The sequence below is a fragment of the Adiantum capillus-veneris genome, chromosome 7 (assembly GCF_014529385.1).
Source record: "Adiantum capillus-veneris isolate H3 chromosome 7, ASM1452938v2, whole genome shotgun sequence".
NCBI classification, from domain to species: Eukaryota; Viridiplantae; Streptophyta; class Polypodiopsida; order Polypodiales; family Pteridaceae; genus Adiantum; species Adiantum capillus-veneris.
Window position 1 is genome coordinate 12,547,722 of NC_140937.1, and position 6,743 is coordinate 12,554,464.

Sequence of the window (6,743 nt, forward strand, 5' to 3'; positions counted from 1 at the left end):
ATAATTTATCTTTCGTGCTAAGGAGGGGTGAAACCTTTGGAGCAACTTCAATGATCTCAAATGGCACCTTCCCCGTCGAAGAGTGGATCGTGTTGTTGTAGGCAAATTCCACAAGGGCAAAAAACATTCCCATTGAGTCTTCTGATCAGAAATGTGAGACTTCAATAAATCCAGTACGACTGAATTTGCAATCTCAGATTGCCCATCTTTCTACGAGTGGAAAGATGATGAGACTGCAACCGTGTGCCAATGTTCTCTGTGCGCGTATGTCGCACGTGTCAATGCAAGGAACTTGCCGATACACCGTGTGCGAGCCACAAATGGCTCCAAGCACACAACAAGCCTAAACTAGTAAGCTCAAAGTAGGCAATGGTGTGTCACTCACCGCTCTATGCTTGCTTCGTGGAGGATTCCTCGCCGCGAAGAAGAAGGAGACGCCGCTACGCCGCGCTCAACCGCCTCACCGCCGTCGTGCCGCCGCAATGCTTGATCGCACTCTCTCTCTCTCTCTCTCTCTCTCTCACACACACACACACACACACATACACACACACACAAGGAGGTGAAGAAGAAGAAGATGGAGATGGAGATGGAGCAAGAGCACTCTTCTATTGCACAAATGAGAGAATGAGTGAATTTTAGGTTTAGTTGACTTTTATATGAGCTCGTCCCATTCACACTTGGGCGTCCATGCTTAGCCAACTAATCCCTTGAATGTTCCAGTTAGAGTGTGCCTCTCATCGGCGATCACTCTTACCCTTTTCCTATTGGACCGACAAGCCCGGTACCTGACTCTACCAAATAAATAATACAATGTCCGCCGTAGGTTACAACGTCCGTCGTAGGTGATAGAGTGTCCATGAGCCGTGAGGGTTAACATGCCCCCCTTCCTGATGTAGATTCTGTCCTCGAAAGCTATTGAGTTGAAGCTCGTTCGTCGAGGTGGAAGAGCATTTGAGATGAATGTCCTTAGCCTTCTTCAGCCACTACAAAATCAAACAACATTGGCACAGTAATTGCATTTGCATAAGCAATTAAAAAGCATATGCAGTTTTAGGCAGACAAATTGATTGGTAACATAATTTTAAACAATTTGTCAGCAATAAACATTAAATTGCAATGTAATCAAATGCATAAACAGATGTAAAGGTAAAAAATTAAACAAGTCTGGGGTCGCTAATTTAACGGTCGAAAGGCACTAGAGATCGACTATTAATACCATGGGTAAGCTTCTTAATTTTCTTTGGTCAATTAAGTTGTTTAATCGCGAGAGCCAAGTATTTCATGTTCGAGGGCTGACTAGAGGTTATACCGAGAAGACCTTGTAGTTAAGCTATGATAAAACGGAATTTCTCATGAAATCATCGCCTGACTGACTACCTTTTCTTTGACCCCCCAAAGTCTTTTCACAGTGATTCAATTTTGATGTGTGCTTATTTTGTATGCCTTGGGTTTTTTGCTTTTCAACGAAAAGCGCCCACACTGGGAACCTCTAGGGCTCTAGTACCATAGGCGATACATGTGAGTGAAGTACCCAATCAAGCTGAGATTTCTCTTCCAGCTTAAGATTTTACATTGTGGCACTTTGATTTGTTTTTGTTTGTTCGTTTTCAACATTTTAATTTTGTAACTTTGGGGGGTCATATAACACTGATACACCTCCCCAGGCTCATCACACTAGTAAACTCCCTTTATAATACTTAAGCTAAAGGTCAATAGGGTCAAGCCCACTAGAAATCCGTAGTACATTTCACACAATGCTGCCTAAATCAAATTAAGAACCTAAGTAACCATTGATTATTAGGAAGGCATTCCCCATGGTATTAAGAGAAGATCTCTAACACCTAACTTGGTCAAACTAGCTTAGTCGGACTGCTTGATTTTTAAACCTAGACAAGTGATTATGATAAAAAATTACATTGAATTAAATGTCTGTTACTAAGCAAATGCGCTGAATATTATGCTACCAATCACAATCAAAGCAGACAAACATAGATGCAAAAAAGATAAGGGGCAATGCTAATGGACAAGAAACACCTGTTTGTGTTGATGGTCGCGCTTGATTTGAAGTGTGAACGAGAGAAAGATTCCATGAAGGTCCAAATCCTAACCACAGCAACACGTTCCTGTACAGACTAGGAAACACAAAGAATACCTCTAGGAGGCACATCAGTGGGAAAAAGGAACTTTGCTAATCACTCAACTCTAAAACAAAAACACTCCTATCGTACTAATCTTACGTACCCTCCATCACGCGAGTGATGAGGATCAAAGGTGTTTTATAGCATAGGTTTCTGTTTCAGTGTACCAAATGTGAATGTGTAGGTTTGGTCAATGTTTTGACTTTTATTGTGCATACTCGTTTGCTAATTGCTCTTGCTCTTTATTATTTTTGTTTTTTGTGAGTATAAGGCTATATATATACATTCCCTAATATTGGGATATTGAGAGGTCACGGAGGAAGGTTGAGAGGAGAGTGAGTAAGTGATGACTGATAGCAAACATTCCGCCCTTCCTTGGGTAGATCATATCGTTTGAAATGTGCTCGTCACCCTTTCAAACCAATTGTTCTAGTCGATAATAGGTGAGGATTTTTGCCTGTAGTTTTCTATTACCTTAGGTGCCTCATTGAGTTGCAAGGGTGGTAAGGTACTCTCCCACGATCTAACTTGAAGTGGTTCATCAGGTGATTCTTGAACACTGGGAGGTGTGGGTTTCTTTGTAACTTTATGGAGGTCCACTATTGTAGGTGGAGGCTGTGGAGAAGCTTTTACCTCTATGGATGCATTACATGAGGAGCTAGAAGCTTCATGGGAGTCCCCTCTTCTTGAGCTAGGTGGAACAAATCGTTCTTTCTTCGGTACCCAAACTAGCTCTGGAGCAGGTGTGTAGCATTCTGTGATTTTTTTCTTTCCCCGATCGTCGATTCGTTTTAGAGCTACTGGATTGGGCTCACATAGGCCAGGTGACAGGTAAGAACACAATCTACGTTTTGGCACCCAAATTTGATCATTTCCTTGATAGTAGCCTTGGGCTTCCAATAGTCGTTTAGGTATACACCGCCATGTTTTCTTAAATTTCTTGGAGCGTGTGGGATGTTTCTTACAAGGCTTTTGTTTTTTAGCACTAGCTATGGTCGCTAAAGAGGCTTTAGGGACCCACTTGTATGTTTTCTTCGTTCTTTTCGGATGAGTCTTGTTAGAAGCTATATGCATTGCTTGTAGAATATTTAAGGGTACAGGCATTTCATTCCCCTCAGGTGTTACCCAGGTCATCCCCCTATTTCCTCAAGTGTCTATGGCTGCTGCTAGGTGGACCCAATCCACATTGTCCGACTCAGTCATCCCAGGTAGTACATCCATATAAGGAGAATCTTCCCCAACATCAGTGTCCGCTTTACACGTGTAACAATACTGCAATGGGGCCGAGTGAACTGTGGTGTCAAATCTATGATCGATTATAAACCTGTTTCCTAGAGGATGTGCTCGACCCGTCACAATATCCACTCGAATGACAGAATCTTGGAACTGCAAGTAGACATGGTTTTTAGACCAGTCATGCACCATTTTTGCTTCCCTCATGAAAGGACGTCCTAAGATCATCTCTGATGCCATAGTGTGTTTGGAGAAATCCATAACAATGAAGGTAACTCGTATTTTATGTCCAAAGACCTTGATCTTGAGATCTTCTAGCATCCCAATAGGTTTAACAATAGACCCATTGGCCATCTTCACTACTATGGTTGTGGTCGCAAGGTGAGGGCTTCCCATAGTTTCCCAGCAATTTTTAGTCACAATGCTAACCCCAGCGCCACCATCAAGGATTCCCTTCACAGTTAATCCCTTAGTAGTGATTGGTATAGTCGCATTAGATTCATCACCCTCAAAGTATTGTCCCAACTTGTTAACAGGTATTTCTATAACAAGGTTCTCATCTAGGTTGGGTTGTGGATCTAAGTGTTCCTCCTCTATTGGCATCTCCCCAGCTCCATCCATCTATACAAATTGTGGTAACCCAAACTTCAGCTCTCCATTGAGGAAGGCTCGAAGAGCTGAGACTACCTCGGGGTCTTTATATAGTTTGGACATGATGGTGGTTCTAACTTCTGAAGACATGAAATCCATCAATTTGGCAATGTTTAACGACACCTTTTGGCCTTGAGTCCCTTGACGTGGGGAAGATGGGATCTCCATTTCTTCGATAGGATCAAGTAGTCCCTCTGTAAACATTCTTTCCATCAAGAAGTGAGTACGTCCACTTTCCCATGACTTTAAGTCACTTTCTTCTTGGATGACACTAGGTATGTCCAAGGGTCTATGGACTTGGTGAGGTTGTTGTTGCATAGGGAACATGGTGTCTGTAATCTGGATCTTCCTAGGAACTGGTTCTAGATCCCTTTGGGTATCTTCTACCAAACTCCTTAATTGCTTGACTCGCCCAATCTCCTCTGTAGGGTTTGGGTAAGTTCCTATCTTCTTTTTGGATCCTGGCCATTGTGGCTCATGAAGATCTTCCTTGTTGGTTTCTATGTTAGTGGTCGTTTTGGTCTCCATGGTTTCACCTGAATCAGAATCTTCTTCAGTGTCGTTCATATATACGGGGTCGTCACCAGTCCCTATGTTGGTCTTTGAACTGGGGTCTGGCTTCGCTGCTTTTTGCGATCTCTTTCTTCGTGTTTTCTTCTTTTTCTGAGATTGGGCAATTGATGCCGTGTCTCTTTCCTCAAGAATATAATTTTGTTTTTGGAGCACCGATCGTGTGAGTATGTTTACTGGTACCACAGGTGTACTTGGTGATGGCTCCTCGGTAACTTCAATCAAGTTTAATGGCATGATCTTCGGTGCATTTGGATTATTTGGACATTGGGCAATCAAATGATCTATGCCACATCGATTACACATGAGTATCGGCATTGTAGACGTGCTCGCTTGATTGGTTTGCATTAGTGTGGCGTTCTTTTGTAGCCTAATAGGGCACCCGGCTACACGATGTGGACCTCCACACTCAAAGCATTGAAGAGGTGGTCTCTTAGCGGTGTAATTGATATTTTGGCCTCTTGCCGCAAGAGCACCTACTTGATATACAGGTTTGACTTGTCCCCAATAGTCCTCCATGTAGTATTGTGGACTTTCTTCAAGCACATCCATCCCATAGGCGATATTAGGATCTATATCTTCCTCATAGCCTTCCAAACAAGAAATAGATGACTCATAACCCACTTGATTCACAGAAGTGATTCTCGGATGTGGTGGTTGCGGTCCTAGCACTGGAGGTGGTAAGGGTGTTGTTTGAACAACATTTTGGGCCCTAGGGACCATGTGTTGTGCTGTTTGTTCAAGAGGTGGGGCCGGCATCAATGCAGGCACTCGAGGTGTGTCTGTCCATGCTAAGGTTGGTCTATTGGCCATCGTGCACTTAAATACTATGCAATCCTTAGCTTGATGACCATACCTTCCACATGCATTGCAGTTCCCATTGAATTTTACTCTAAAAGTAGGGCATTCATTGGTACTATGCGGTCCATAGCATACTGAGCACCATTGCTACTCCCTTCTTGGATACATATGATTGTTTTGCGGAGCACGATTGTCTCTAAGACTCTCTTGAATAGCCTTGGTGAGATCTGCTAAAGTCATCTCAGATATCTTTGGCTCCTTAGCAATAGGCTTTAGGGTCATTGGCTGATGCCCTGATGCTTGCGAGCTAATAGATTTAGGCTCAGCAAACACTCTTTCTCCTTGAATCATTAAATTATCCTCCAATTGGATCGCATTGGTGGTGACTGCTTCCCAAGTGGTGATACCTCTAATGACTAGGCCATTGTAGATATCCTCATGTCGTAACCCCCTAATGAATCTATCAAGCAATTGGTTATTGTTGAAGTGCTCATTTGGATTACAACGAGAATTCAAATGCTTCAAGTGACTTATAAAGTCTCTCACCGACTCTCCTTCCTCTCGTTGGGCTTTCTAGAGCTGAGAGGCTACACCCCAAAGCACTCCCTCTCGTATGTATTCTTTTAAGAACAGTCTCCTAAGAGTAGGGTAAATCGTTTTTTCTTCCACCCTTAGGGTTCTATACCAATCCCCAGCCTTTCCACTTAAGGTTAGGCTTAAAGCATTGCTCTTATGTAGGTCATTGTGCTCTCCTAGAGAATCGCATATTTGTTCAAACACTTCGATATGCTTTCTCACATCCCCGTCTCCACTAAATTTTTGTGTGAGCTTGGCTATTTGTACTGCCTTACTTCTAGGTTCTCTATCAGGCGTGTTACGCATATTCTCAGCAATAGATCGACCAATAGCTTGAGCAAATGTTGCCAAGTCACCTAAGTGAGCAGGCACCGTGGGTGAAGGCGCTCCAGAGACTACATGTGGAGTAGGTATTGGCATTGGTCTTGGCGCATAGGAAGCCCTTGGGTTCCACGTTGGGTACGATGTTGTGCCATGTGGTGGTCCATAGTTCATATGAGTGGCCCTAGGCATAGCAGAGTCGGATGTGACATGCTAATGCTAGCCGGTATAGTCCCATGGAAATAAGAACTTGGGTGTTGTGGTTGTGGGGCATAGGTAGTTGAAACAATGGGAGGGGTAGGGACTACATGAGTACATGGACCCATAGGTGCATACGATTGGTTCGCACTTGTAGGTACTATTGCAGGCATTGAGCTACCATGTAGCGGTGCTTTACTAACAAACGAGGTCCGTGGCATGTTTCTTGGCATGCCCATCATTGGGGTAGGC

General features: G+C 43.4%; 1 pseudogene; it reads right to left on the reverse strand.

The window, feature by feature from the left end:
• Positions 1-2,525: 2,525 nt before the first annotated feature.
• Positions 2,526-5,747, reverse strand: LOC147453451 (uncharacterized; annotated as a pseudogene).
• Between the last annotated feature and the right edge of the window lie 996 nt (positions 5,748-6,743).